The sequence below is a fragment of the Micropterus salmoides genome, unplaced genomic scaffold (genome assembly GCF_014851395.1).
Source record: "Micropterus salmoides isolate LMB-PRFRI ecotype aquatic unplaced genomic scaffold, ASM1485139v1 Ms_hic_scaffold_17, whole genome shotgun sequence".
NCBI lineage: Eukaryota > Metazoa > Chordata > Actinopteri > Centrarchiformes > Centrarchidae > Micropterus > Micropterus salmoides.
Genome location: NW_024040817.1, coordinates 24,404,979 through 24,413,495, shown reverse-complemented (window position 1 = coordinate 24,413,495; position 8,517 = coordinate 24,404,979).

Here is an 8,517-nt window from a genome sequence, read left to right as displayed (position 1 = left end):
GTTTATTGATGATCATGTAACGTTACAGTTTAATTTAGTTACAACCTTACACTGGTTTCAGAGTCTGTGGTTATGTTGACTTACAGTAGTAAATTAATTGCATTACACATTACATGGTTGTGCTCGGTAAATGAAAAACATATTACAGTTACAGAATCCGAAGCAGTTTTATAAACATCCTGGATTGAACGCAGCAGGTGATAACTTTTTTTTTAACTACTAGTGACTTGAGACTTGACTTGGAATCTAGCACAGTGACTTGATACTTGAGTTGGACTCTAGCTAAAAGACTTGTGAGCATCTTTGGTTGCTAGCTAACACTAGCTAAACTGTAAACTGCTGAAGTGTGGAAGCTTCATGTGTGTTACCACTGCTGTCTGGACTGCAGAAGGGCCAACCTCAACAGATTTGTGATCTGGACAATATTGTGTCAAGCGTAAATGAAAGTGCCATACAACCTGTATTTTATCTGAATATGAGACACTGATTGAAAGGACCCACCCTCACCCCTCTGTCCATCAGCTGTCCACTGGGTCAACCGCCAATTGGCTAATCAGATAACTTGGCTCAATATACTTCACTTTTTCCATTTTTCTCATAATGCAACCAAAAGCGTCTCTTTGTTGGACACCTACCTGTGTGGTAAATGCCTGTGCCATGCCCATAGTTTTTAAAGCAAGTTTTTCTGTTATTAACTTTAAGTCTCAGAGCCCATCATCACCGTGATGTCATTAGGGTTCTCAGACTTTGGAAATCTCCCTCCAGAGCCACAAAAAACATTACACAATTGTTTTAACAGACTGAGTAGAACTCCTCATAAAAGGTAAACTGAATTTCTGGGAAACGCTCTATGCACTTCTTTCAACGTCTCTCCTTAGAAGGAGAGAGGGACCTGAAATATGTTTTGACTCACTATATGAAATTTTACGCAATTTTATGACATAATTGACACAACTCATTACTGAATTCACTCTGTTTTAGCCAAACCATGAATGTACCTGGCTATTTTAGCTTCATTAATGTCTGCTGCATCTAATCTTCTCATCTCTGCCAACCTGCTTTTCATAACGACAGTAATCTCCCTCCTTTCTTCTGTTTGGCTCTGTGAGGAAGAGCCAAACAGAAGGCCTACAGCTGCAGGACAGGCAACATTTTAGATGACTAATGTTACATCCACTGATTAACTTAAAGGTAAACATCATACTGTTAATTACCACAGGGATATTAGCAAGCACGTCAAATTAGACCATGAATCAGTCATGGTCGCCCCTTCAGAGCTGAATATTACACACACAAAAAAAAGCATCCTGATTATTAAAATCGAGAACCACGCCCATGACTCTAATCACTCCACCCCACATCTGATCCTCCAAGCTGACTTTCATCTACTTAAAGTGTAGTTATCTGTCATTGTTACTGTACTTTGATTTGTTTCAACTCCAGTTACCATTAGGGGTTTAATGACATGGCTGAAAAAAAACTGCTCCCATATTCATAAAAGTTGACTGCTTGATGTCTTGATCAACCAGACAACATCTTAAAACCTCACCTCTATAAAGCACATGGATGACAGAACATGGCCAGCTTATACTGTGCATGAATGGCCGCCAATCTGCTGGACGTTTCTGTGAGAGCCTAATAAAAACCCCTGCAGTAGAGTTGAATGCTCTTTATTGATATGCAATATGCAAAATGGCCTCTTTATGGCTTAACACTCAAGAGTGGTTTATATGAGTCTGTGCTGAGGGGGGAAAGATTAATAGAAAATGTGAAGAGAGAGAGAAGCAGGGCGGGAAAGATGCTTTCTGTGTATGTATACGTTACGTTATACATGCATACCCCAAATTGTTCTCATCGGCAGCAGGATTTTAAACCATTGCACTACATCAACATGGAGGACTCTTCTTTTCAAATAAGACCATCTCCTCTGCCCTGCGTTTTCATGCAGCGGTCGACTTTAGAGGCAACTGCAAAAATATAAAAACACTCAAAAGCCCTTCACCTAGTCATCCAGATTGCTTTCCCACTACTGCAGAATTTCAGCATGGAGCTTTGATATACTGTAGAGATGATAGCACAGTGCTTTGCTGCAAAGGGATGCTCTATTAGTACCAGCTTGTATTAGGAGAACAAAGTAATAGTGAATCTGAAAGGTTTGAGTCCAAAGCAGCCCTTATTGGTAGGGAAATCTGATGTGTAATATTGTTCACTACATTAAAGATGGCCATCAAACCATTACGTTTCACAATAAGGCCCAGTGTGTAACATTAAGCAAGATCTAATCTTGTGTCCAAATTAAGTTTAAGTTATCCCTTGGGTTTGGAAGGGGTGGTCATTTTCAGGAAGTGTCGAACTAATCAGGTAGTTTTTCATGGTCCTCAGATGATGAGTAGTAGGCTACTGATTTTGATGACACCCTGACATTTCATCTAGCACCATCAGGTCAAAATTCCTGATGTGTCCAAAACTTTGGTTTATGACCAAATAACTGCAAAACGTATGAAAAAAGCATTCTAACAATCTGAACTAAGGTGGTGACCATGGTTTAAACATTATATCTGCTTAACATCCGCATGTTAGTATTGTCAATGTAAACATGTTAGCATGCTGACATTAGCATTTAGTTTAAAGTACAGCCTCACAGTGCTGCTAGCATGGCTATCAGACTCTTAATCTAGTTATTAGGCCATAAATGATTAGCCCAATCTGTTAATGTTCCAAGGTATTTGACATTTACCAAATGATAATATCCTCTCAGATATCGCATATTGTGCCACACTTGTGCCAAGAAAAGTTATTATACAGAATAACGAAGAGAAACCTCTCAATGTCTGCCTTTTCACATACTATCATGGACGTTCAAGGTGTCGCTTTTCTTTTTCTCTATTAACGGAGTTAATCTTTATGCACGCATCAAGACGAGCATCATGGCCGAGCCTCATATGTGATGGTGAAAAATAATTATGGGAAATAATGGGATTTGTGCAATGCGTGTTGCTGCACTAAAATGAGCCCTGGCAAATTCAACCCTACACACTACAAGAAATATCCATCCCACAGAGAATATTCTTTGTTTTGGCTTGGTTAAAGAAAAGAAAAATCAATTTTAAGGTTGAATGAGACTTGATAAGTCACAGTGAACCGGAATTTTGATAACTTAATGTTCTGTATTTTCTGGTGAATGAAGAGGAGGCAGTTTGATTAGACAGAAGAAGATTGGGATTGTTCCAAAATCTGCTTTCAAAATTGTGCATGGGTTTGATTTGCTCTTTGGCATTTTTATTTATCCCCGTAGCAGTGGAGTTATAATTAAAAACGGAAATTTGTTACAAATACTGTAATTTCTTCAGAATATATGTGACATTATATATAATCTGACAAACTGGGGGGAAAAAACTTTATTTCCACTGTAACAAAAACATTTTTTTCTGTGTAATAGTTCACTGTCCTGTCAAACTGACCCCTTTTCCATTTAATGGACAGAATGAGCAGCGTGTCCTCCTGTATAACAGAACCTGCTGTTTCATCACACAATTTTCACATCTGACAGATTCCAGAATGAAAAGTGCAATTGATTGACGGTGTCTCCATCAGAAACAGGCTCGCTCTGCAAACTGGGCGTGCAGGCAGGACAGACTCAGGCGGAAACCAAGAGGATGCAGGAGGGAGTCAGCTGGATATGGCACACTCACTCACTCTACCAGAAAATACAAATTTCATCTTGCAGTTTGAATTATTTTGAGGAAAGGTGGGTTTGAGTATGCACGGCCAGTGTTCTACTTATGAAGCCGAGAGTTTGATGCCCTACTGTAGCTTTAATACTTTATTACACTGACACTAAAGACTACAGAATCTAGTCAGTCAGTTAGTCCTCCACTTGATTATCCAATGATATTTGGTTTCATGTCATCTTGTGTTTGATCCAAGGATGTTTGGTGAATGTACCATACCGTATAAGAGCCATTTAATGCATTAACTCTGTGCTCTATTAACCCCCCACCTTCGCACACAAGTGCACCAGCACTCACACTAAGCAAGATACAGCCTGGATTCAACAATGCTACTCAGGTTCATTCACTTAACTTCATGGTGGCTTACCCATAATTTCACACACTCATCCTTAACGTCTAAATTACATATCACACCTGCGTGGTGTGGACGAGCCATGTACTGTGCTTGATGCATCTGATCTTTTGACTTTTCTGATCTGGTCTTTATCCGGATAATCCAACTAATACCACATAGAGTAAGGCGTTGCCAAAAGAGGGACTGTATTGCAACATACAGGGAAAGAGGCGGCAACTGAGATCATTCATGTGAAACCAGATGTTAAGAGGGAGAATGGTAAGCGGGGTGGTCCTGAGGAATCGTCTCCTCCCTGTCCCGAGCGCCATGCTCGTTGTAAGCGGCTCTCGTGTGATTAATCAAACCGCTGTGCACCTCTACTTCGCAGTGTAAACGCGATACTTATGCAGCCAGCGCGAATTCCTCTTCGGGACATACACACTTACACATACACCACACACACGCACGCACAAGCGCGCACTCACGATCAGCATTTATGCACGAATTAAACTCGGCGATCATCAACATGCTTTTTATTCTCCATATGTGTTTTGAATTGCCAGCCAAAGACAATTTTGTGCCCGTGTGTTTGAGTGTGTGCACGTGAGGGGGGTCGTCCTGCGTTCGCAAATGGCGCAACTTCTCATGATTTCCCTGTCAAGTTGACACAGCTGTGAGCCCCGCTGGCAGAAAACCGACCAGTCCGTGGTGGTTAACGGAGGGCTGCGCCAATATAAACCAATGTCTACTCGTTATCTTCACCACATGCAGGTAAAAGCCACACGACACCCTGCTGCGCTGCACGCGTTCAAAGGACATTTGGACGGGAGCACCTGCACCTTCACCCTTCTACCCGCCCCCATCCAACCGCTTCACGAGTGTCCTTACCTTGAAGTCGAGATGTCTTTGCGACGTTTTCAGTGAACGTTGTATTAGTTGGAGTAACAGAAACAGAAGCTTATTCCGCAGCTCCCCGGTCGCTGTGTAGAGGAGAACGGAGGATGGAGAAACAGCAGTGAAAACCCAGCGATGCTTCATCCGTTCTCTCTCTCTCTCTCTCTCTCTCTCTCTCTCTCTCTCTCTCTCTCTCTCTCTCTCTCTCTCTCTGGTTCACAGGCAGGGCTCCCCACTGAAATAATACCGGAAACCGAACTCGGCGGCCCCTCTCTGCTGATCTAGGAGGGGCCAAATAAAACCGCGGGGACCGAGAAGGCCATTCACCTTTAATGTCTAGTTATGTAGTTTTTTTAGTATTCTAGTTTCGACTTTATTTGGACAGACCACATTTTGTAATGATTTGCTGTAAAAGTGTTTGAAAAACCAATGGATTAGGCTGTGTCTACGCACGTCATAAACTGTGCTGTGTTAACATGTTAGACTTAAAGTGTAAATGTCTTGACATCACGTGAAATCATTTTAAACAAAGTGTTACTTGTTTCATTGTCTTACAAAAGTAAAATACTCAATAGCCTAATTGTAGGGCCTCAAGGTGACCGTGATATATCCTATTGCTTTAGCTGTGTGTTGAATGTTACGATTGAATAATCAAACGCATTTCAACAAAATATGGATAAGCCGGGCACACAGACTAAGTGCAGGCTATATGTTAGGCCTACTCTGAGCAAAGACCTCTCTTGTGAATTTTTTTTAGTAGCGCATAGCCTCCCTTTTCGAATAGGCTACGCCATCACGCCAACCACTAAACTGACGGTAAATGGGTGTGTGACGACTCTTTTTCAAAAGGCCCTTTTATGACTGAATATATATTGCACGAATAAAAATTATGGGCTGATACTTGCAAAAAAAAATTCTCACTGAACCTTTCAGTTGAAGTGCTGAAACTGGGTAAACTTTGCTTTCTCTTTTTTGTCAGCTCCTAACAGGCGTCGTTATTTCACTGGCGCTGCGCAGCACCTTCGGTGTTAATTGCTCACGATGCTGCGTAAATAAATTCAGCGCTGCTGTTCCCACAGAGACAGAACCAGAGGCTGCTTAGAAGTCAGTGCAGCAGGACCCATCCTGTGAGGTTATTTATCTTCAATACCAAAAGTCTTTTTTCAACTACAACCACCATGTAGGCGTTTTGAGGGAAGAATTTGAACACACACAGGATGCTAAATAACACTAGTTCAGCTATTATTTTAGTTAGTTTTGGCTACCCCCTTTTCAGGACTGATACATATTCATGATGTATTCATACTTTCAAAGTGAATATGACTATGAGGCCTAGAAAAAAAAAAGTGATATTTTATTTTAAATATAATTAATTGTTTTTCTGCGTAGCTTATTTTCATTGTGATCCCCCCCCCCCCCCCCCCCCCCCCCTCTGGCGATCATACAGTATTTCACCCGCACTTTAATTTAGTGCTGCAGCCCTTTTAATGAGGATTCAGCATCTTCAGTAATTGTTAAGAACTTTGTTATCATGGGAGAGTTAGTATGGGAATTATATTTATCCCCAGTATTTTAATAATGTATCATCATTTCTATAAAATAGTTTATTAGTAGTATATTATAGTAGTATTTATTAATAGCAATGACAGTTGTGGAACAGGAGCAGCTTGGTTACACTGGCAGCATTTAGTTTCAGCACCATGGTCAGCGACACTGATACCAGGGCACTGTGCAGTATGTGTGTGTGTTTTATTGTGAATTAATGTGCTGACTGTCAAGATGAAAGTTTCATATACGATTACAACAGTCTTGTAAGTATTCACATACAAAAGTCATAATACGTAACTTGTAAAACACAATGCACACATGAATGTAGAGTGATTTACATCTGTAAATGTGGATCTGTATTTGCGCCTCTAATTTAAAACTCATGTATCATCATTGTGATAACTCATAATTATCATTTGTATGTCAACTTAGCATTTTCTAAAGGAAATATATTTGTGAATCTCCACCTATTCCTGTGGATCTTTTGAGAATGTTCTTTCACGTTGTTGATATCACACAAAAAAGCGCAGGGAAGATCAAGATTTTACAGTAGATGGCGGCAATGCAACATTTATGGATGCCAACCACACAGTCTATGATGCCAAGCTGTTAAAATAAACAGAAGAAGAAGAAGAAGACAAAGAAGATGAAGAAAAACACCATACCAAAGTGATGTCACTGGTTGCCTGTTTGTGAAGCGAAGGGGCAGCAGCAGCATGGCTTGCTTACTAGCAGCTGCCATATTCGAGGTCATAAGAACTGTGTGCTTTCTGTCTCTCAAAAAAAAGATACAAATCACTGTTCTAATCCCACAGTTTTAGCATGTAAAGTCTACTCTTGCTTGGTGCCTACATGTGAAGGAGGTGGATCTGCGTTCCATCATACACACATGCTTCCGGACTGACATTTAATAAATGCAACCTTGGGCCTTAGCCTTGCTATAGGCAAGTGTGTTTTTACTCACTCAGAGTGCATTAATGCTCATGCAGAGTATAGGAGAGGAAATCTCGCTGTAGTTTGTCAGCTTCATTATGTTTGCTTCTCTCCTTCATCACCGTATACACAACAAGACCACTGAAATGTAACTGTACACTATCTCTCTCTCAATGGAAGGCCTAATGAATATTTATTGGTTCACTGGTTCAAGGTGTAATATCCGCGTTTTCAACACGGGCCCTCACCCCTCATGTATGTGGCAGGGCATTCATCACCAGGCTAGAGTCCTTTAAAGCTCGGCCTCGCGCCACCTGCTTCACAGCCTGCCATCAGATCTGCTTGTATCTTCATTAGCACTCATCTGAACTCCGCCAAAGCCAGATGTCAGAGGGCCCTGACCTCTGCTCAATTTGAATAAAGTCAACCCCTTGGCTGCAATTTTGTGTCACAGAAGAAGTCGATTTTTCCCCTAAACCTGTTACTTTTCTGCAGATGTTAAGACTGATGTCTGGAATTAGCATAGTCACAAATAAATTGGTATATTGAAAGCCGGTAACCTCTCTTATGTACTTTCACAGTGCAAGCAATGCAGGAATTTCCCATAAGAATCAATCTTTCAATAACAAGTGAGAGTCAATGGCAAAAACAAACACTAATCTTTCTGTAGTGTAAGGCAGATGTAACTTTGCATGAGAAGTCCCACAGATATCAGCAAATATAAATACACATGCATAACAATGAAGAGAAAGCAAGCACGCAGTATCTGCCATTACAGTGAAATGCAAAAGGTGATTTCAAATATTTCATAGAAAGATGCAAAAATAGATGGCTGCAATGCAACATTTATGGGTGCCAATGACACAGTCTATGATACCAAGCTGTTAAGATAAACAGAAGAAGAAGAAGAAGAAGACAAAGAAGATGAAGAAAAAAATAACATACCAAAGTGATGTCACTGGTTGCCTGTTTGTGAAGCGAAGGGGCAGCAGCAGCATTGCTAGCTAACTAGCAGCTGCCATATTCGAGGTCATAAGAACTGTGTGCTTTCAATCTCTCTAGATTTACAAATCCAAA